This window comes from Cupressus sempervirens, chromosome 1 (genome assembly GCF_028749045.1).
Source record: "Cupressus sempervirens isolate cs-2001-9-10 chromosome 1, ASM2874904v1, whole genome shotgun sequence".
NCBI lineage: Eukaryota > Viridiplantae > Streptophyta > Pinopsida > Cupressales > Cupressaceae > Cupressus > Cupressus sempervirens.
Genome location: NC_143118.1, coordinates 633462512 through 633487447, shown reverse-complemented (window position 1 = coordinate 633487447; position 24936 = coordinate 633462512). Strand labels below are relative to the sequence as shown.

Sequence of the window (24936 nt, the reverse complement as noted above, 5' to 3'; positions counted from 1 at the left end):
TCCATCTACGTATTTTGTGGTGTGTACTGATGCATCTTTGGATGGTATAGGAGTAGTTCTTATGCAAGATGAGCAACCTATTTCCTTTGATTCTAGGAAGTTGAAGACTCATGAACTCAATTACCCTACTCATGATCTATAGCTTGCAGCAATGGTTCATGCTTTAGTGAGGTGGTGACACTTCATACTAGGTCATAGATTTGAGCTTCGTTCCAATCACCAGAGCTTGCAATACATATTCATGCAGCCAAACCTTAATGCTAGGTGGAGAAGGTGGATGGAGTTCCTTTGTGAGTATGATTTTGAAGTTCATTACATTAAGGGAAAGGAGAATGTAGTTGTAGATGCCTTAAGTAGAAGGTGCCATGAGCTTTCATCTATGACTACTAGCACCGATTTGAGAGAGCAGATTCTTTAGCACTTGCCAGCAGATGAGCTTTATGCAGAGGTTAGTCAAGTGGTGCATGCTCAAAGACCCTTGGAAGGGAAGTATTCAAAGTATTCCTTGGAGTTTGATGGACTCTTGCATCATAGAGGATGTATGTATGTACCTTCCATTGGGGGTTTGCACGAGCTCATTATACTTGAGGCTCATAGAGCACCTTACGCAGCGCACCCTGTTGTTAAGAACTTACATGTAGATTTGAGGCAGTTATATCATTGGCGAGGCATGAGAGTGAAGATTGCTAACATAGTTGCAAGATGCCTCAAGTGTTAGAGGGTGAAGACAAAGCATAGTCATCCTGGTGGGCTCCTTCAGCCTCATGAGATTGCAGAGGGGAAGTGGGATGCTATATCTATGGATTTTATTATTGGTCTCCCTTTGTCGTCTCATCGCCATGATGCCATTTTGGTGATAGTTGACACGTTGACCAAGGTTGCCCATTTCTCTCCTATGTGTACTACATTCATAGCATGGAACATAGCTCAGGTGTTTTTGCAAGATATTGTCAGACTTCATGGTGTTTCCTGTAAGATCATCTCTGATAGGGACTCATTATTCACTTCATCTTTTTAGAGAGAGTTGCAAGCAACATTGGGCACTAGGCTCAATTTTAGTATAGCGTACCATCCTCAGATCGATGGTCAGACCAAGCAAGTGAATTAGGTTTTGGAGGATGTGTTATGTATGTATATGATGGACCATTAGGTCAAGTGGGAGGAATACCTACATCTTGTCAAGTTTTCCTATAACAATGGGTATGCCACCTTATGAGGCCTTGTATGGAAGACCTTGTAGGATGCCCTTGAGTTGGGATAGGATTGAGGATCAAGTATCTATTGGCCCTTAGTTAGTTAAGGAGATGGAGGAGTAGGTGACTCTGATTAGACAACGCTTGAGGGAAGCACAAGATAGGCAGAAGAAGTATGCTAATGCAAAGAGGATAGATCGAGAGTATCAAGTTGGAGATAGAGTTTTCTTAAGGGTGTGGTCACACAAGAGTTTGATTCAATTTAGAAAGAGCTCTAAGTTGGCACCCCAATTTGTTGGACCATTCAAGATCCTAGAGAGGATAGGACCTATTGCATATCGTTTAGCTTTGCCACCTAGCCTGTCATGCATCTACGATGTATTTCATATTTCAATACTTAGAGGATACATTTATGACGAGTCTCATATTATAGATTGGGATGCTTTGCAAGTGGAGTCAAATGACTAGTTAGCCCTGGAGCCTATCCGTATTATTGCCCGATGGACCTTAGCACTTCAAGGTCGAGAGCTGGACCAAGTTAGGGTCCAGTGGGATTGTTATGATGAGGTTACAGCTTCATGAGAGGATGCAGCATAGATGCAATCTTAGTACCCATATCTTTTTGATGAACTCTAGGAGGAAGTTCATGCCTAGTGGGGGAGGATGTGAGGCCTTGCCTCAATCCATCATAGCATAGTTGATACATTACTATTTTGATTCTCATGACTCAATATGTTGGGACACTATTTGATGCACCGAACATTATTATGCTATTTTATGGTGTGTGATGCTTTACCTTAGATATTTGATTTCATCATTTAATGCTCTATGAACATACATGATGATGAAGTAAATGAATGCAGAACTAACACTTTGATTTTTCAATTTTAATGGTAAAAAAATATGAGTAGAATGAGATGAACAATTGATTATTAGAAAAATGGATTTTTTAATTTACATAATTTTACTAATATGTAATTTACATATATGTATGTCATTTCTTGAGCTACTAATATGTGCAATGAGTGTGTAGTATAGTTCGCTGAGAAATATAATGGAAAGATGGAACTGTACCCCTTGCCAATTTGTGCTATTTTGTATTGTCTTTCTTTGAGGGTTGTTATAGTCTTAAAATTTGTCTAGCTTTTGTTTGGGTTCTATTAAGTCTTTAAGGCCTAAAAATATTAAATTTAAGTAACCTAGGGGTAAGGGTATGGGTTGGGAGTACTTTCCACCCCCTTAGCCTCTTTGGTTGACTTTTAGGGTCACCCAAAAACCCTACTTTTGGTGGATTGTGAAAATTGATTTGTCTCCTCCATGAGTTGGTGACTCAAACTCCACCTTGGGGTTACCTAACGTCTAGTTGAGTTAGGATCATATTTAGATTCATTTTGGAGAAGTTTTGTGGTTGTTACCCAATCTCTAGTTTTTAGAGAGAAGTTTGAAGATTGAAGGAAAGGAAGGATAAGCTCTTCTCAACTTGTCATTTTACCATAACTTTCTTTTGTGAAGGAAGGGTTCTTCACTCTTTTGATCATGTTCTTCATATTGTTCATACTTTGATTCATGCATAAGGCATTGTATTGTTCTTGTATTGCTTGCATGTGTGTTGAGATTATTTGGGGAGGGATCTTAACTTGTTCTTGGATGTCATTCTTATGGTTTGCTTTGAAATTTTGAGGAGATTTCATGGGGGATTGTTTTGGCATTACTCACCCTTGGATAGGGAAGAAGTGGCCAAGTATGGGGGAAGGGCCTTAGTTGGACCTCAATAGTGTAGAGTCTCCTCTCATGGTGAGAAGAGGGAAAGAGGGTAGGGTGTATGGGCCCCTACTTGTCATCACATACCTTGTATAAAAATTTGAATTCTTTAAGAAGAGAAGGAATGAAAACCCTTGTTATATTGGCCTCGAAAGGGCATTTGTAGAAGAACAGAAGTTCTTGAACTTTAGCCCTGAAAGGGCTATGTTATGGTATGGTGATTGATGTCTCCTATTGAGAAAATCCACCTCCCCCATATTTTGGTTCAATGTTGAATCTATTGTGCAAAATTGGATTGGGGATGCATGCTTGAATTGTTCATCATATTATGTTGTTTTACCTCTAGTTGGTTCTTGTCTTTCCCATGATTCCCTTGATGCATTGAAGATATTGGAAAAGATCTCTTGTGAAAGACTTAGATGAGAATCCAATTGAATTATAACATTATGTAAAAATTTATTTAAATTTTGATGTATTTGGAAAGGATGTCAGGTTTTCTTACTGGTTCTGTCCCGATGGAACCTTGAACAAGGTTAAATAATAGAGAGAAAAGATTGAGAAAACTTCCTTGCATTGTATCTTATGTTATTTCAATTCATGTGTAGGTGTGTGGAAAAATAGATTAAATCGTGATGATTAATTATAAAATTTTCAAGTTCAATTATGCTAAGGAAGAAAGTATGTTATGTGAAAAATTTGATTCTTATTGTGACCATTGGAAACAAATAATTTTACATTGACAATGGATTCAAATGATTCAATCTTCTTGTGTCAATTAAGTGATTGTAAAACCCAATTTGAAAAAAAAAAGACACTCGTGTTATAAGGTTTAATTGGAAGGCATATATTGGCAAATTTTAAACATCCCCCTTGCATTAAAAAGGTTGAAAAGAAAAATCTATATATATATGTTTCTAAAAAAAAATAGAACAGTTAGAAAAATTTTCATACTTCAAAAAGGGCAACTATAGGAGCATTTTTGCTCTTTGGACTTTCTATGGCAAAATGTTTTAATTCTCTTGTTGTAATAGAGAATATTCTCTCTATGGATCCTTTATTTTAAAAATTTAAATTTAAAGGAAAAAAGAAAAGAAAAGAAGAGATACTATTTTTTTTAATCCTTAATATCCTAGACTCATCCCATGAGTTCTACCTAATAAACTTTAACCCATAAATGTTTCCCCCCTTTTTCCTATGTCTGCACCTAACCCCCCCTTTACTCTTCTTCCAATTTCTAAGTGCATGGGGAGAATATCACTTAAAATTCTATCCAAAATCATATCCTTGTCGCCATGATTGACTTCTAAGGAAGGAGAATTAATGTTAAAAAAAAAAAATCTAAGCCACCTTGACAAGACAACCCCTCCCCTCTCCCCCCTTGGTTACTGCTCAAGACTTGGGGTGGGTCCACGCTTGGGTCAGCGTGCCACCTCCTACAAATGCAAAACATTTTCCAAAAAAAATTCCCTCATAAATTCTCCCTATTGCAATCAAAGCAAAGGAAGGATGATGTCAACCTCCACCTCTCCAAATTTGGGTGCAGGTTTGTAAGGCAAGTCAAATCTTGCATTAATGGAATGGCATAGCAGTCTAATTATCAATTTTGGCTTCCTAGTCCCAATCCCCTCCCCATGTGAAACCCTCCATCAAATCTCCTTGCATATCGTGCCTTGTCAAATGTCTCAGGTCAGTCAAGTCAGCTTTTTAGGTTGGTTAAGCTTCTATTCTCAAGTTGAAATCTAAGCATTAATGAGCAAGGGGTAACTCCTTATTTTCTCCATGTGCATTGCTTTTGCCAACTGGTTGAGTTGGACTAGGACCATGTACTATCCTAGGTAGGCATGGAGACAAAAAAAAAACTCCAAGTTTTTCATTGGCTAGTGGGTAGTTGAGAGTTAAGTTAGATTAGAGTGGGTTAGTTGTTAGGTTAGATAATTTAGTTTAGGATTTTTTTATTTTTGTCTTATTTGTTAGTAGATTTTTTTTGGGTTTTGTTTTAAATGTTAGCTTTTAATTTGGGATGACATTAAGTTAGATGTAGGGATATTAGTTTATAGGTTAGTAAGATATGAAATTGGGTTAATTATGAAGTTGGTGAGTGTTATGTCTAGGTTAGAAGGTTACTATTAAGATTTTAATTTAGTAATTATTTTATTAGATTTTGGTAATAGTATTTTAAATTTTAGTTAATTATATTTTTCTTATTGGCAATTATAATTAGTTTTAATTAAATATAGTTGATGTATAGTGCTAGCTTCTAATTAAGTGGTCTTTAATATAAGTTAATATTAGAAATTATTTTTAAGTGTTGATTAGGAAAGTAATTGACTTTTAATTGATTTAATGATTGAATAATTTAGTGTTAGAATCAATTTTAATATTGGATAGGAATTAGAAGAGCTAGTTTCCATTATAGGTATTTATGTTTTTGATTAGATAAATAGGTTTTATAGGGATCCTGAAACCCAATAGTTAAAACATATAAGGCTGATAATAAGCGTGGAAGCCCAGCCAAAAAAGTATAAGTTCAAAGGTTGAGAATAAGCATAAAGCCTAGCCAAAAAGAAGAGTTCTGAGAAAAGACCAGGAAAAAAAGACAAGTAATGTCACGGCCTAAAGCTAGAACAAAAGCCAAAAGACAAAGAAAAACAAAAGAACAGGCGAGAGTTATTCCTTGCTCTTTTGCTCCAGCTCTTACATAACCTAAGAAGCCTTGAAGGCCAGTTGATTCTCCTCCACTTCCAACTATTGCACCCTTTGGTCCCCCTGGTCTTGATCAGGAATGGCATTGTCCTTTGTAAAGCCATCCTCTATTCTGGCTTCATCCTTATTTTTTCCTTCCTCATCATCTTGCATTTCTCTATCTTTAATCCAACCCGTAAGAGAGATGATGTTGTTGTTAATGGAGCTTAACAAAGAGAACATTTGATTTGCAAGGTTGTGATTGTAGTTCTCTAGGTTGTGTATCCTTCTTTCTACCAAACTGAGCCTATCAGCCGAATCCATCCTCCTATTAGCATCCATCCCATTCCTTGTTGCCTCAATATGTCTCACTTGTTCTTTTACCTCGTCCAACTCATGGAAAAACCATTTGATTGATCTAAAATTGTTAATCATATTGTTATGAGCATTATTCAAGAGGTTCATCCCTATCTCCTTGGCTTTGTTCAAAATAGCCACTATTGTCAGGTCAATGAGTTCTTCCAGCCGTTGTTCCTCTTGATTATCCATGAGGATTTGAGGATTCATGGCCTCCTTGAAGATGCCCATCTTTGAAGTCTTGACATTAAAGTTTATCCAAGCTTTCCTCCTATCATTGACCTTGCATTCTCCTTTTTCTGCTCCTCAGGTTGGGCTTGGAGGTGGAGAGGAGATAGGGGCAGCACATACACCTCCTCAAACTAAGAGCACACTTCCTCCAAACTCTCCCTCTTATGTTTCTTCCTTCCACTTTCATCCTTAATTTCCTCTTGCGTCTCCTTAACCACCTTCTCAGACTCTGACTCCTCCTTATCACCACTAACTCCCTCCTCATCCTTCTTAGGTGGCTTCTACCCAAGATCCCTAGGGCTTTTTCTACTAGGGGTTATGGGGGAGGGAAATTTTTTGGCTTGGTGAGTCACTAATTTCCCCGAAGAAGAGATCCCTCCTTCCTCAGAGCTGAGGCTCTGAATTTCATCTAAATCAGAGGAGTAACTAGAACTACCAAACTCTACATTCTCTACTTGAGGGGGAGCAATTCTTATAGTCTGAGCCTTGAAGTGCTCATGGATAAGCAACAACAACCCCTCATGCAGAGCTGGATTTGTAGTGGGCTTCTTTTTGAAGCTGTCCACCGCCTTGGTCATAGAGGTTAATAGATAATCTAGAAAGGAAATATTAGCATTATGCCAAAAATGATTCAATATAACAAAGTGGTGGGTATGAACTCTATCAAACCTAGGGTCCAACATGATGTACTCGATAACAACTCTCAAAACATACCTCCACCGCTTCTTCATGGAGTCAGGGACATAGTAGGTGTCAATCATTCTTAGTGCCTTTAGTTCCTTCTCACTCTCCATAAAGTCCCTAACCACATTGGCCAAGAGCTTCTTATCCCTGAAGAATTTAAAACCCTCAATAGGGATTTTGGTGATAGTTGTAATCACCTCCTTTGTTATCCAGAAGTAGACCCCGTTCACCTTTACCCTGCCATCCTTCCAGGACCCCACCATACTTTTGTTCACCTCCTGATTGAATCCATGCAGCTTCATAATATAATTGGTAACCCCACCCTCTTCTAGCTTTTCCCACACTTTCTCCCTACTTCTCCATTTCTCAAAATCTCCCACCAGCTCCTTTCTGCACCTTTTGCCTACCATTTATGCCCACTACACACCCTCTTTACTCATGTGCTCCTCACTCTGTGACTGAAAGGGACCATCAAGAGTAAGCAATAACTAGAGAAAAATAGCCCTGCTATTGTTCCAAAAGTGAGTGTGAAAAATAACCCACAAAGCATGTCGATTAATCAATAATGAATTACTACAGTTACAATTTCCCATGCTTCTATTCTGAAAAGTACCCTTATTTCTTAAAACCTTCATAATCATAATTATAGCTTGATTTTCTCTATACTTCCTTGGATCTTGTCCTAGTTGATCAAACTTTTAATGTCCACTGACAAACAAATGCTGGGATGCCAAGTCATTTTTTGGTCTGTGCCGACCCCAATGTTCGCAAGCAATCGGGTTTGCTTCCCAAAAAATATGAGAGACGTCAATTCTATTAAATTTGGCAAGGGTCTCATGTGTCTCATCAATTAGATTTGCAATTGTCCATGATGGATGTTAGTTGCCAATGATGCACTTTATAATGTTATTTGAATCCCCTTCGAGCCATAAATTGGTAACACCAATTTCAAAAGCTAGTTTTACAACATTGCATGCTACGTTCACTTCCACAAAATGATTGGTTTGGAATCCCAGCGGGAGAGAAAAAGCCACAATACTATCTTCATTTTCATTCCTTATCACACCTCCACTACTCGAGGAGCTAGGGTTGCCCTTGGAGGCTCCTTTGAAGTTGGCTTTGTACCAACCTTTAGGGGGGAGGAGCCACTTGGCTTCCTGCATTTTCCTCGAACTGTCTTTTACCTTCTCCTTTTTCCTACCTCCTATCTCAAATTCTCCCCCCTTCCTGACAACAAAATTTTCCTTTATGTTACTAAAAATCTTTCTCCCAACAACTAAAGTTGGCTCATCCTTATCTCTGAAAATCTGATTGTTTCTCTCCTTCCATATGCTCCAACAAAAATGGGGTAGGATCTAGGAGCTAATTTCCTTCAAGACAAACCCATTGAACAAGCCATGCCATTGACAGAAAAAGTCCAAAAGGTTAGAAGGAAAGCACCAGCTATGGCCTAAGTCCTAGGTGAGGATGCCCCAAACTGTCCTAGAGAAAGAGCAATGAATAAACATATGGTTGCCTATCTTCGACTCTTCTTTACACAAAACACATTTGCTAGGCATAGTGTGACCTCTTTTGATGAGATTTTCTTGGGTTAGAGTTTTGTCTTGAAGAGCCAACCAAAAAAACATGTTGACTTTTGGCATGAGGCCAGGGATCTAAGCCTTTGACCAAGGGGGAGACTCTTTTAAGCTCCATAAAGTAGAGTACCCAGAGCCAACCAAATAGAGCCCATTGGCATTATCCCTCCAAACTAGTTCATCCTTATTGTTGCTAAGGGACAAGGAATTAAGCATCATCATAATTGGTTTGAGGTCATCTGAGATAATGGAAAGGTCCTTTCAACCCTGTTCTATCTTGTAGTTGCTAACTTTGTGCCCATAAAGGTTGATGCAATCATTAGCCCAAAACCCATAACTAGGGTTGTTCATAAGGGGACCTTGAGAAAGCCAACTGTCAGACCAGAACAGAATGTCCTCCCCATTACCCAGCTTCAAGGAGACTTTTGAGTTAGCCAAGTCCCTAGCTTTTAAGAAACCATTGCAAACAATAGAACCTCTTGGGATATCCTCACTAAAGAAGGTGAACTGAATAGAGGGCCTCTTTATATACTTATTATATACTTATTAATTATGGGTATTTATGTTGTTTAAATTAAGTTAGTTGAATTATTTGATCCATTTAAATAATTAATTTAGAATCATTGTGTCAATAATTAGTGGTTGTTAAGTTGAATTTCAGTATTAATTAAAGTTAATTGTAGAGGCTAGATAATTTGGTTATTTTAATGTAGCAGTTATGGTCAAATTTGTGTGTGTTTTGCCCCATATTTTGGGCATGTCAATTACATGAAAAGGTTGTAGGACAACATGAATTCTGATTTAGATAACTTGCCTAAGGAAACCACTCCAGAAACAATTGCAAGTTGCATCAAACCACTGTCAACAATGAATGTAGTTATAAATAAATTCCTCGATTCATATAAAAATATCTCTCAAAAGTATTTATTGTTGATGAGGTTACAACTATTTAGCTACAACCTCAAACCAATAGAGCTTCCAAATGATGCAAAATGGAGTGCCCTAAAGAAATTCTTTGAAGCTGGGTCATCTTCTCAAACTAAAGCTATTATTGTTGCTATCAGTGGCAGTCATAGCTAATAGCACTAAGAGGTAACAACTTAGTAAGTGATAGTACTATAATCATTTTGTTACTTGTTGCTCTTTAATTTCAAATTTTGGATTTAATTTTAACTTTGTTTAATGTTAATTGTTACAGGAATCAAGAGCCAACATATCAAGATAGTTGGGTAGCCAAGCACTAGCATATTATTACTACATAGAGTAGATGGAAAAAAATTCCCTACTACTTGAAAAAATTGTACAATTGGCAATGTGATTGTACACACATAATGTATTATGTAGTAATAATTTGGTTATATATACAATCACAAATAGACCTACAACTATTGTTGCTCCCTTGTATCTGCAAAAGGGAATTCAGGCTCATTTCAATTTGACATTGAGTCATTTACAAAGGGTTGTAATTGTTTGTAATTGACAATTGTTAAACGTATTATGTTACAGGTTGATTCATAATTATAAATTATAATATTATTATTTTTTAAATAGAGCTTATTCTATTACAATTTCTTAAAGAAACTAGAATCAATGAAAATCTCAACATGTTCAAAAAATAATAATTTAAGCATCTATAAAGGGATAGTGAATGAAGGCTATAAATTAACTGCTACAAACATGTTACATAATTAATTGGTAGGTAGAGTCTTAGATCAAAGCTACTAGCCTACTACTTGATTCATGTAGAAGTTAGAACTTGAGGTTGAGACGTTACTATAGTTGTCATTCCGCCTAAACTGGCTCAGCATCACTATCATCAGAATCCTCCTCATTTATTGCATACAACATTTCATTATTCATTGTGTTTTCTCCAGATTCATTGTCAACATCAGACTCACTATGCATGCCAAAGTCAACATCATCTTCATTACTTCACTTCCACTACCATTGCCACCGCCACTACCACTACCACTTGGGTTTGAAATGTTGGCAATCCCTCTTCTTTGACGTTGGTTTCTCCAAATGCTGACAACCTTGTTGTAAGGAAAATTTTCTACCTTATACCTACAATTATAGAGCCTCAAACAAGTGTCTAATTTGTTTCTAACCTTTCACTCTAGGAAGCCCAAAGTACTAAAAACTCTCTCATCCTCCACTGAACCCAATATCATTGTCAAACATAAATTAGTAAGCTTGAAATATTCTGGTATTGCCTCTCTCAACTGATTGCTCTCACCAAGGTTTTTCCAAAGCTTGGTTACCTCTCCCTCTTCATTTGGGTTCTCTATAAGAGCATATTGTTCCCTCATTATGTTTGCAAAAGAATATGATTGATCTCTCAGTCAAGATTCATCTAAAATTCCATTTATAATGACTCCATTGATTATTTTAGGTTTGCAAAAATGTTGAATCAAAGTTTTCGTCCTTCTTCAAAAATTAGTTAGATAGTTTAGAGACCAATATTGTGGAAAAATAATTGATATTGCTTTGAGCAATTCCTCTGGAGGGAATCTAAATCTAATTTCTGATGAAAGATTGTAGCAAACTCGCTTGACAGAGTCAAGCATAGAGTCTTTGGTCTTCTTGAAGTCTTCACTTGTAACATGTGAAAGTACATTCTCTGGTACTAATTCAACTTCACTTCCTACTTTGTTGGGGTTAGAGTCAGGGTTGACACAAGCATAGTACTGCATTGGTATGTCAACTCCACATACCCTGTCATATATCTCATTGTTTGCACCAATATGTAAAAAGTTCCCAAGATTGTTCAAATATGAGATTTCTAACCACTTTGCAAATTTTGTTTCATCTAATGGTATTAATCAGTACAGAGTATCCAAGCTACTACATGTCATTTTATGCAGCTTATTATATTCTACAATGTACATAGCTCTTTGTTGAACCCTTTTTATAATATTTCTCATGTCCTATAGCATGGGGAGAATAGCTGCTAAAGTTAAGAGTACCTTAACATTAGTTAGGCTTGAATATAGTCAAGGGAATCTGTCTCGCACAAAGTGGTTTAGTCCAAGCAATGACGGGTATTCAGACATTACTCGATGCACCGATCCATCCAAAGAGATCCATCTGGTGTCGTTGTCTTTAAGAAGCTTCCTCCATCAGTAAGTCCTTTAGAAAAGTGTTGAAATTCTCGAACTCATTTTAGACTTTGACATAAGTATTGATAAATCTCTTTAATTAGAGATTCCACTTTACTTACACAACCAAAATTGCTGACAATTCCAAAAGCTAGATTCATTTGATGGGCCATGCAATGAATGGGAACAGTATAGGATGCCAAATTATTTGTGATCTTTTTGCAAAGACTGCCTTTATGACCTTGCATAACTGAAGCTCTATCTGCTCCAACACACACCAACTTTTTGGCAATCTCCATGCTATCCAAACCTTTAGATTCAATTAGAGTAGTCTTTAATAATTCATATAAATATTCAGTTGTCACACTATAATTCAATTTAGCAACAGACAGTAGAAATGGTTGATGACAAAGATTGTTTACAGTATAAACATGCATACACACCCAAGAAGTATTATCAATTGCTATAATTTCATCTAGAGACAATGCAATGAAATTAGAGTCTTTTATTTTTTCCTTTATATCTTCTTTTTTAACCTTTGCAAGACATCTAGCCCATTCCCACCTATTATTTACTGACCAGTGACTATTCAGATAGTTTTGAGTTTTCAAAAAGTGCAATAAGGCAGGAGTTGAAGGTTAGTCTGTCATAGGACGTCCTCTCCTCAATATATAAAACACCACAGTTAATTGAACTATGTTTCCCATATTTTGCACTTTCATTGCTTTCCTAATAAAATCTTCAATGGAACCTTTTATTGCAGAATGCTTCTCCTGTAATTGCTGGTGTAACTCGTATATTTCAGCATTCTTGATATGCAGACAGTTGTGCTTTATTTTTCAAGTTAGCATGGATTTTTCAACTCCATCTATAGTTTCCTTCTTGTAAACTTTACCAACATGCTTTTTTATGGTATCAATTTTAAGCTGCAACCTCTTCTCCTTCTTTGTTATCTCTGTGCAAATCTTACATCTACATTCTACAGGAGGCTCACCATCAATTGGATTGGGCACTGGTTCAATGAACCAATACTTTTCCACCCATTCTAACTAAAAATTCCTTTTGGACAGATCCCAACGAGATTGATCTTTCGTCGATTCCAATTTTCTATTCCCCTTTTATGTATGAACATGACTTATGGAATCAGTTTTGGTTTTCTCACTCGATTGGTCCAAGACTAACTCCAACTCTATAATCTCAATTTGTGACTCTCTACTCAAGGGAAGTGCCTCCAAATTGTGTTCAAGTTCATCCTTGAGTGAGATATCAGGTTCACCAACTTGAACTTCAATGCGGTCCGAGTGAGATATTAGGTTCACCAACTTGAACTTCAATGCGGTCTAAGGTCCAACTTATGATGAATCTCCTTTTTCAATAAGCACTGGAGATCTAATTGTGAATCTTGCAGGTTGTCAACATTTCCACTACCAAAATATGCTACTATGGTTTTGTGTTTTGGTAATGGTGGCCTCTCTTGACTTTCAGGGATCCTATTGGAACCCTTGTTACTCCTCTTGTTTGACATGGCAAATCGATAAAGGCTGCAAAAAATATATCAACTTAGTTATTGAACAAAAGGCTCAACTACTTAGACTACATATAATAACAATAATATGATTCATTCTCAAAAAATGGGTACTACTACTACAGTACTACCCAATATAATTTGCAAACATATAGGCTATATTAGCATGTGAGATGTCTAGTCACCAGTGGACACTAGACTATAAAACTAAAAAAGTAACCAGTACCACTGTACCAATGGTCTATTACCATTGTTAACATAAAAAATAAATTAAAAATCACTTCCCTTTTACAAAAACTAGGGTCCACGAGTCAATGGCCAATGCACTTAGCACTTTGAAAGTTTGGTAGCAATAAGAAATGCTAGTCTCCAGACTAGAAAATAATGAATTGTGTAGAATAATAATATCTTATAGTCCAATCTAGGTTGGTGAATTAGGTAGGATTAACAAGCGAGAATGTCAAATGTAGGTGAAACACACCTTACTATGCAAGCCCATAGTAGGAAACAGTTGGCTAAATAGGGTTGGTCGTTGACACACGTCGAAAAATGGTTAGCAACACCCAACCCAAGGAAAAATTATTTGGTTGTAGTAATGGCGAAAGAACATGGGCCAATTAGAAACAACATGCAAACACTGATGATATGTTTAAAATAAATGTATCCAAAATGTATATTAGATTGGTGATTGGACCGATATTTTTGACATAACTAATGGGCAACTACCCCAGGCGTTGTACCCAAATCTGATAAATATCTGGCCACACAGTTTACCTGCATTGCATGTGCTATTTGCCAAATGACAATTCTACCATCAGATGGGATTGCTAAAATGCAAAGATTCGCCACTAAAGTAATCTCTAGATTTAATAATTCATAAGATAAATGGCAATTGTCCAATAATCTCCAAATCTTTCATATTTAATGCAACAATGGGTGAGATTGGAAAAAATACTTATGATAAGACATTTGTTATCTCTGCCACAGCCATGTAGGTGGACATAACAATTTGTTATTATAAAAAAAATTGAAACTTGTGCCCACTCTACAGAAACAATAAGCAATGTACATTAGCTACAAAATGGTGATAGGAAATGAAGCTTTACCATTGATGTAAGATCATCGAACAGTTAGAAAATAATGTCCTTAGATGAGATGACATTTTCATTCAAGCCTTAACTGTAAGGCATTATTCTATTGAGGTAATGAATAGTTATATGATGTCACACATATCTGTCAGTGAAAATTGAAAGACACAATCTAAGAAACCTTTAATTCACATTACTTTAATTGATGCCATTAATTAATATTTCTATCTAATATTACTAAAGATTGCCAAAAGAATTCTACTTTTCTAGTGTTAGAAAATGAGGTCACAGACTCAGTGTTACACGTTCGTTCGATTACAACATATCAACAACCAAAGGTGAATTTTGGGCTTATTGTTGGTCTTCATAATCTTTATAGAAAATTCTTGGCAGAATCATGACACATAGCATGTGTCATGATTCTGTTGAGAGTTTTCCATAAATATTATGAAGAGCAACAATAGGCTCAAAATTCACCTTTGGCCATTCATATGTTTTAAATCCAATGGACATGTGTTGTGTGAGTCTGTGATGTCATAGTGATGGGAGTGGGACTTGATGCAACTTCAACATCAAATCATGACCATTGGATTAAGAGAGATGAATGGTAGAAGGTACATTTCAAATGGAATGTGGTGAGATAACTCCTTTATTGAAAAATCTCTTTGAAATCATTACACATGTCATTCTTCAAGAATGAAAACTTAAATCGCTTGGAATGTTAAATGTAATAATTATTTCCAATTATTTAATCGCCATACCAACTATAAAATTTTGAAAACCTTTCACTATGACAAATAAATTAATTCAAATATTTGGAAAATAGTTTTGCCATATTTTTATAAAAATGGTATCCATTATAAAAATTCACCACCAAATATCTATTTTTTGAAACATAATTCACCATCAATATTAATAATTTTCCTTAAAAAAAATGCAATTGCCATTTTTTTTTATAAAAATGGTATATACTATAAAAAAATTTGCCACCAAATATCAATATTTTGACAGATAATTCACCATCACTATTAAAATTTTTCCCTCCAAAACACTTGTGATTTGCCACAATTTTATACTTCTTGGGTGGAGGGGTTATTAAAGTTATCCTTGGTGCATACTAAGGCATACATGCCTTCATACGAATCATTATAATTATTATAATAAAGTTTCCTCATTACAACTGGTTGCCAATAAAATATAACACAAGTTATACAATATCAACCTTTCTAGAGTAACATAAGCACATAAACGAGTCTTCTACTAATTCATGTTTGCTAATAAGATATAATAAAAATTCTACCAATTGTCCCAATTGTTATTTCCTATACACTAGTGTACTACCAATCTTCACCAAATTAGTTCTAACTCATCTTGAACTCAACATTAGACTTAGCAAACATAGGCATAATGTCTTTCCTATTTTTGTCACACAAATCTAAGATTGCATACAAAATATTGTCACCAACTAACTTTGATATACTAATAATCATCTTGCAATTTATAGAACTTGTGTATGTCCTTGATATACAAACATATGTTATCATCAATGTTAAAACTAGTCATTAATACAACATATTAGCAACTCATGCATCCAAGTTGTTTTACTTGTCATTTGGGATGAGATTAAAGTTGTGTCTAATTTACGCATGCTGAATTCTATAACCCTTTCTTTTTGTTCCTCTATTTACATGCTTCTTCTTCTTTCCTATGTCCTTGTAAATGCTAATTTATCATCAAGATGCATCTACCTTCTAACTTGATGAATACCTATACCTTTTTCTCCAAAATGTGCATGCTCAATTTTTCTAAGGCATCTTCTTATACTTGTTAAGACATCTTTCACTACCTTCTTTCTCATCAATATATGCAATTTTAGTAGTCTCTTCAATGCAGCCATAGTTATAATCATAATTTTATATGTCTCAATATTAATCTCTCTCTTCCAAAGATTGCAAATAACCACTAGATATAAAAACAATATGTAAATCCTGGTAACAAATTCATCCCTCCTTAACAAATCGACGCTTATTTGTGGAGAGTAAGAATAAGCCCAAACACATGCTATGCAAGCATTGACCAAAAATATCTCATGAATCCATATTATTGCTAACATATTCACCAATTTTTTATCTCCTCATACTTTCAAAGTTCAATACTCCTTTAATTTTGATAAATGCCCATAGAGAAAGCTCATACATAGCCCATGTTTCATTACAATTTTCCATTTTAATATAAACTAGGGGTCTATTTTAAATATAAATTTCCATAGAGAAAGCTCATACATAGCCCATGTCTCATTACAGTTTTCCATTTTAATATAAACTATAGTTCTATTTTAAATAATTACTCCTAATTTTATTTGTTTTGATTAGTAAGAGCCTGAAGCCAAGATTCATTAGAATTATTATGTGTTGTGATTAATTATTATTATTTATTAATCTTGAGTAGATTCAAACCCAAGACCTCTCAGATAAGAGGCTTAAAATTACCATTGTGTTGTAGACTCTTGATTAATATTAAATCCTTTACAATTATTTTTTCATATTGATCATTTTTGTTCACCAAGTTCTCTTACATTTTGATTCAATTTTGTGTATCACTAATAATTTTTAAAAAGTCTTCCAATTAGTCAATCTAAATAAATCAGAATTAATAAAACATTTCACTCCTAGAATTCCAAATATTAATAATGCCATTAAAAATATGTTCCTAAACTTTGACTAAGATCAATTATTTTTTTCATAATTTTTTGAACTTCTAAAATAAATTATTAAAAATTCTGTAAAAGAACTAGTAGTTTTCTTTTAACTTCAGAGAAAAATTGCATTCAATAAAAGGATAATTAAAATCAAAGAAATTATGAAATATAATGAAAACAATATAATGATATAATCAATGCAGATGATCTTGATTTTTGTGTGTACCTTTGTAAATAGCCTCTACAGGACATAATTGAACTGTTGTATAGATCCCCAACTGATTGACGTTTACTCCTATTGAATGCTGAATCCTGATTAATCAAGTTGAGCTCTTGGGCTTCAACAGAGCAGCATTTCCTCAGTGTTGATCATTTTAATCACCATATGGTCCATATCTACCATTTCCCCTGCATTAATTTCCGCCCAAAACAGAGCTATTGCTTTGTCAGTCTTTTTCACCAACTCAAATATATCCTCTGATTACACACTCGTCCAATGAATTACAAAATAAAACAAAGGTTTTAGAGAACCATTCATTTTAACTAATCAGATACAAATACATATCAAGACAGAAAATGCATTACAAATATTTAAGCGAGAACATTACATAACTTTACATGTTAAACCACAAAAACATGAGAAACAGTTGTAAATTTTTAATATAGATCATGAGTGGAAAGCAATGGGTTGGTCATCATGGGAGAAGGGAAAATGAATGCTGAAATTAAGTTGCGAAGTAGTGAACTTCCTTAACAAAGGACAGCACAATCTTCAAATCCATGAATAATTCTTCTTCGCTTCAAATCAAATACAATGTGAACTTTGAGAGTAAATTAAAAGTGAATCATTCAGTCATAAGGATAGGTTAATTATTTCCCTACACTTTGGAATGTAAGTGAAGCCCTATGCATGCTTTTAGATTCTTAGGAGTTCATTAATAAGTTTCTCAAGGTCAATCTATTTGCAATTTCTTCAGAATTTTCAAGGCCAATCTATATACAATGTCTAACCTGCCAAGTAGTTATTTTCATCAATGCCAAAGTGAGAAAACTATTTCCATATATTTTGTACATGAAGACTAAGTTTCAGGCCTCAGAGATTGTATAATATTCTTAATAAACACCATTTCATACGCAGTCTGCTATGTTTTGGTCTTGCATATTCTGGGCAATTTTAAATAGGTGAAGTCTGACCATCGATATTTTGCATTAAAAGAAGATTCATGAAATGTGATTTGGCACACATAATCTTTGTATCTAGATAATTTGACTCTCCTAGTGGCAGCTTATAAGAACAAGGACTGATATTTTATGGGTATCATGTTGACAGGGATAATTTTGGAGTACCTAGTTGCAAAGAAAATAAAGTAGACAACTTTGGAGATTGAAATCTAACACCTCAGACTTTGCGCCATGAAAACTCGTTTTACTGGTTAGTGGTAAGCATATCAATTGTCATGTCTGCTAAGTGTCAGGGCCCCATAATAGTGTTTGATCTGTTTTTAAGGGAAGTTCTGGAAGTGTTGAAATAACTGATTTATTGCAACAGAACTGCTGTTCTGTTAAGCTGTTGACTCACGTTTCCTATTCTCCAGCCAGCAGTTGAGTATAAGTTGAGTGCTGTCACAAATAATAATATAGACTCTCTCCACTACCAGAGGAATTCATTTATTTCAAAGTTAGCTCAAAATCTATATAAGCATAGACATTGTACACAAATGATCATTGAGAAATGAAGAATTCTTATTCTCTACCCCATCCTCTGTTGTAGCAGATTTTTTTATATTAACTTATATTGTGGTAGATCTTTCTGTTATTTATTTATGATATTGTTATTATCAATTTCATTTTCTTACAGGAAGCTACTTAGTCAGTTTGGACATTGAAACTGAATGATTAAAATTCAAGTTTCACTAATTAATTGCTTGATGTTTGTTTTTTGAATCAGATGCATAGAAAAAGTGGACCTCTCATTTTCCTACCTCTTTGTATGCTATAAATGGAGTTTGGAATAGGATGTGGAGACCCTTCAATGGATTTGGTATCTGTAATACTAGATTTGACAACCTCTGCCGTGAAGACTGTAGAAAGTTGAAGGAAAATGAACCAAAACGAATGCTCTACAAAGTTTTAGAAGATTTGGGCACAGAGTATTTGTGGGTATAAAACTAAGTGACCACAAAATTTATTTGAACGGGATCAAGCCAGAACGGGTATATTCACATTGTCCTGTGAAAGAAATCCTAACAAATCAAATCTCTTCTCACATTACCCCTAAACCCAAAGCCCTTTATGCCACACTAATCATAAACAAGGCAAAAATAAAATAAAAAATGTGCTCCTCAGTACTTAAAGATCCTACTAAACTACAGCAAAATCAAAGCGAAAAAAGAAACCCTCTCTAACAGGCTTCTGAAAAAACTTGCCAAATAACTACAAAATCAAAGAAGAAAAGAGCCCAAGAAAATATAAACCAAAATGGCACGCATACCTGCAAATGACTATCCTCATGCGGTAAAAACCCTCCAATCTACTCTGACTCATTACAGACTCGTCTAATACTTAAAAACCCCAACAAGGCACTGCAAGATCAAAGCACAGATGAATATAAAACCCTTGCAAACATCTAAAACGAAATATAAACAATCTAAATATGCAAAACCAAAAACGAAATATAATTGAAACTCTTACAGAACCTCTGTCACTTTCCGTCCATTGTGAAATCTCGTTATCTCAGAACAGCAGCCACCAAAAATCAAATATTTAAATGCTTGAATGAAACGTTGAAACAAAGGAGGCATTAATATTCAATAAAACGGAAAACTAAGAAAAAACAGAGCCTTAAAAATCAAATATTCAAATGTACAATATAGACGTTGAAAAAAGTAGCCGTTAAAACTCAAATACTCGAATGTCCGCGTGGCAATGTAAGAATAGAATGTCGAACAATGGATTACGGAGCCTTTCGGCGTTAAAGTTTGTCGGATTTTATTTTAAAATTTTAAGTATATTATTATTTTGTATTAAATATTTAATTGTTTTGTTTGGAGGATAGTATTATATAAATAATAATAAATAATAAAAGTAGTAAAGATGTATAATTATAATTATAATTGGAGGCTGTTTAAAAAGTAAAGACCACAAATTATTATAAGTAGGAATGTGTATAAGGAAAGTAGGAATGTGTATTTTTTGAAAGTTAATGTATGTAATATATGACTATAATTTCAAAAAGAGAAATTTTTTATAAAGAATTTTTCAAGGAATTAATTTTTAAATATTTTATTAAATTAATTGATTTTGAGAAAATTAAATTTAAGTGCAAATGATGAACCTCTTATGAACATCTCAATCCCTAGTATAATAGAAAGGATTTTGAGAAATTTAGGACTAATCATAATATCAATGGTTTGACACAGTCGCTTAATTCCACTTCATGGTTTAGAGTATAATTGCACCATCATTGATTTGTTCCAAATAATTTGGTCAATGATATATCTTACCTCCTCTCGTAAAAAATAATAGGGGCCTAGTAGAGCACTAGATGCCCCGAGGCACATGGACGAAACAACATAAAACTTGGTCAAAAACAAATGTTAACCACTAAAGAAGTAATTATGAGAAATTTCATCAACAAATTTTCTCTGACGATGAAGAAGAAGTGGACAATAGAGCATGTAATATGACATTATATACAACTCACATTAGTTTAAGAAATCCATCTAAAGAAGAAATTGATAAAATAACTACAAAAATGGTTGCTCAAGTTCAAAGTACTTATAACTTGAGGAACAAGTTTGTACATATTGACGTTGGTAAACCATATGGCATTTTCATTAAAGATGTTACTCAAAGATGTCTGATGCAAATAAAGGCAAATACCCATTAATTGTGAATGTATAGGACACTGGAGCAAAAAGGTAGGAACCTAAGAAAAATGTGCAAACCCAAAGAACATACAAGAAGAAAGAAGTTGTTGAAGTAAAAGTGCCTAAAACAAAGGCTAGCAAACAAGCTAAAACTACCATGGTTCAACTGCAAGATAATAGAGGTATGCTTGTTGAGACTCCACCTTATATCCATGTAAATATGTTGTCCATGTTATCATAAATTACTATAAAAGTTTATTTGTCTAAAATGTTTAGAATAGAGGAACATAAAAATAAAGCCCTAGCATGGTTAGGATGTGTTGGGCAAGATAGTATTATTGAAGATAAGAAGCATTTAAAAGAAAAGATAAAAGGCCCACCCAAAGTAAAGGAGAATAAAAGAGCAATGTCTCAGATTCCCCCAATGTACCTTGATAGTTCTACAACAAATTACATTGAAAACATTGACCCTTTCTTCTCAAGTTTAATCATAAATGATAAAATTATAAATAATTGTGTGATAGATTCTAGTGCTTCAAACACTATTATGCCTTTCAAGATAATGGAGTCACTTAGACTAAAGGTGGATACCAAGTAAGGGAGGTGTTGTGTCTAGAGAGATACCTATTATAGGAACTATTAGCACATTTCCTTACAAATTTTTTGCATACCCTAATAATGACTTGACCTTGAGTGTATTGGTAGTGGATATTCCACCTCAGTATGGTATGTTGTTTTCTACGAAATACACTGCTTCTATGGGTGGCCATTTGCAATGTGATTTGTGTTTTGCTACATTCCATATTGGTGACATAATTGTGAAGATAAAAATAGAACCAAGGGTCACTCATATGATTGAGGAAAATGTAGATAATGATACAACTTGCTTTTTGGGTACATATATAAATGCTTTTAGAGTAGAGGTAATTGTCTTGGAAAAGGAAAAGGTGTCTACACCAATAGTGTAGGAAGTTTAAAAAGTCACAGAACAAGATATTTGGACTATGTATTTTGATGGTGCAAGTTCAAAGAAATGAGTAGGTGCTGGAGTGGTGCTTATTTCATAAGAGAATAAAACTTTTAGATAATCTTTTACTTTGAATTTTGCATGTACAAATAATATTGTAGAATATGACACACTTCTTTTAGGCTTAATATTAGATATCAAACATTCTATAAAGTGCTTGTGTGTAATTGGTGATTCTAAGCTAGTAGTATGATAGATTAGAAAGGTTTACTTTAGTAGCAAATATTTGCTAAATGGCTTATCTCACTCATCGAGGACCTTGAATTTGGCAATTTTTTTGGCACTTTTTGGGTGGCGACATCAGCCACAATTTGTGAATACAAGGTTGCATGCTCAGACCAATCACCAATCATGATACATAATCATTTTTATTTTGATGATGCCTTTGCCAATGGGATCTAATCTTTCCACATGGTAAATTAGATGTTTTTGCCCACAATTTCCAATGCATGTCTTAATTGATGATCACATTCACCAATGTATGGTAAAACTTTAAGTCAGGTTATCCATGAAGTACATACATTTGACAAGTGACTCTATTCTATAGAATTTCTCAGGAAATTTTTATCCTTCTAATCTTAGGCCTGAAATAGATTATACTATGGAAAAGTGTCATTATTTCAAAAAAATTCTCTAAAGCTTGTTGTACTTTAACTTCTTAGCTTGAAATGGGATTTAGGCCATTGATTTAGGATAATCTAATGGTTATTAAATAAGGTTATTATATCTTTGATGATACAAATTTATGATTTCTATATATTTTTACTTTTGGTCATGATTTTTTGAAATAATTAAGTATTCGCCATAGTTTTAGAAAATTATCATACGATGGGGAAAAATTGCCAATAATTTTGTTTTTTCCTATTTTGAAAAAATAATTTGCCAATTCAAATTAATTTTTTGCCCCTAAAAAAATGTTGGATTCACCATCATTTAATAATTTTTTCCAAAGTGGGGTTTCTTAAAGTTATCCTTGTAGATTATATAGTCTTATGCATCAAAGAATAAGAGGCTAAATCAATCTAGGAATGTTGTTTGAAATGAGATTAAGGCATTCAACACATTTGGGATAACTTGGATGGACAAAAAAAGCAATAAGATGAAAAATTTGTTAGCTAATGTAGCCATTAGGCCTTATCTCATCACATTTACAGGAATGACTAAAATTGAAGTGCAAACTAGGCCACCTATCCCTAATAATATAGAAAATTGGAAGGTGTTTGATGATGACCTAAATATTTTGAACTTCTTGAATTGTGAGGAAAAGTATCATGGACAAGAACTAGATTGTAGTGTTCTTGTAGAAACTATAGATAAGAAGGATACTATCTTTGGAAATGAAGTAATATAGATCAAAACTAACAAAGTAGCAAAGGGATTGGTTGTGCTAAAAAGTGTTTTTGATAATCAAGATAGAGTGCAATCAGATATTAAGGACAAAAAACTAGAGGAGTTTGAGGAGATAAACTTGGGTACTAATGAAACTCCTAAGAAAGTGTATATAGGTAAGAAGTTATCTCCTCTTATAAGAAACTCTTTGATTTATTTATTAAGGAAGTACAAAATGTCTTTGTATGGTCATATGATGACTTGAAGGCTTATAAAGAAGACCTATTAAAACATGTCATCCCTCTTAAGAAAAAATGCTAAAGCCTTTTAGAAAAAGCAAGAGACCAATAAACCCTTCTCTAGCCACTAAAATGTGAGAGGAATTGATGACGCTCAGAGATGGGGGGATCATAAATCCTATTAGACATTCTACATGGGTTTCAAATTTGCTTCCTGTCAGAAAAAAGAATGGAGATATTGGACTATGTGTCGAATTCAAAAATTTAAATGTTTCATCTCTAAAGGATAATTATGGACTACCAAATAGAGAAGCAATGTTACAAAGGGTGATAGGTTCTTAATCAATGCCCACGATTGATGGTTTTCCTGGTTACAATCGGGTATTAGTTGATGAAGATGAACAATACACGATCTCTTTTACCACACAATGGGGAACTTATGTATATGTCACAATGCATTTTGGGCTCACCAATGCTGGAGCCATTTTCCAAAGAGCTATGGATGTACCTTTTTTTATTTTATAGGTTATTTTATGGTGGTGTACCAGGATGACCTCACTACATACTATAAAAGGGAAGAGGACTATTATAAACATCTTTAAAATATATATTTTTAAGCATTGGACCTATGGAGTTTCCCTTAACCTCAAGAAATTTTTGTCTTGAGTAATTGAGGGTAAACTCTTAGGCTACATAGTATCTAAGGAAGGGGTTAGGATAGACCCTAAAAGGGTAGCTGTAGTGCACAAAATTCCTAGGCCTAAAAATGTGAAGGGTATCCAATCTTTCTTTGGACGGATAAATTTGTTAAGAAGATTTATACACAACTTTGCAAAGATTAGTAGACCTATATCCAAAATGCTTAAGAGAGGGGTGGAAATCAAATGGGATGGGGAGCCAACAACTGATTTCCAAAATATTAAAGATACAATAAAAAAAATGTACCTATGTTGAGAACTCCTAACTATAATAAGGGTATGCATATTTTTTGTTTTTCTTCATTTCATTTAGTTGATGTAGTAATAGTCCAAAAGAATGAGGAGTGCTTTGAACAAAAAATAATTTTCTTTAGTAAATCCCTCCAAGTTTTAGAATAAAAGCATGATAAAAATCAAAATCAAGCATATGCTTTAGTCAAAGAAATCAAGGCTTTTAGAAGCTATTTGATAGGATCAACAATGGTATCTTTTGTCCCAAGTTCTGCAATCAAATATACTTTCTCTCAACAAGAAGTATCTAGTAAGAGATGTAGGTGAATTAATAGGATTCAAGAATTCAATGTTGATATTCATATTACTAAATTGGTCAAAGGTCAAGGTTTGGAAAAAGTAATGACACATTCAAATTTAGATGCAAACTAGATAAATGCAAAGGATGATTACCATAGACCATATATATGTGATATGGAATCTTGTGACTGGTACAAGGATTTTATACATTATTTTAAATACATGATTGCTCCTCCTACAATGAATGATAATGATAAATTATCATTAAAGATTCAAGTTGTCAAGTACACTATTGTTGATGGAAAGCTAAGGTGGAGAAATATAGAAGGTGTATTGTTTAAATGTGTAG

General features: G+C 34.3%; 1 long non-coding RNA gene across 5 annotated transcripts in view; it reads right to left on the bottom strand.

Moving 5' to 3' along the window:
- Positions 1-19728, bottom strand: part of LOC149579516 (uncharacterized) — an 84785-nt gene extending 65057 nt beyond the window's left edge. For 3 of the 5 annotated variants that reach the window (XR_016358713.1, XR_016358701.1, XR_016358722.1), the window contains exons 1-3: positions 19586-19705; positions 19386-19476; positions 17121-17302 (exon numbers count right to left, since the gene is read on the bottom strand). This is a non-coding gene — a long non-coding RNA (uncharacterized LOC149579516). Of the gene's footprint in view, positions 1-11960; positions 13125-17120; positions 17303-19385; positions 19477-19585 lie in introns of those variants that run through there. The other 2 variants (XR_016358707.1, XR_016358689.1) reach the window with 2 other exon arrangements.
- Between the last annotated feature and the right edge of the window lie 5208 nt (positions 19729-24936).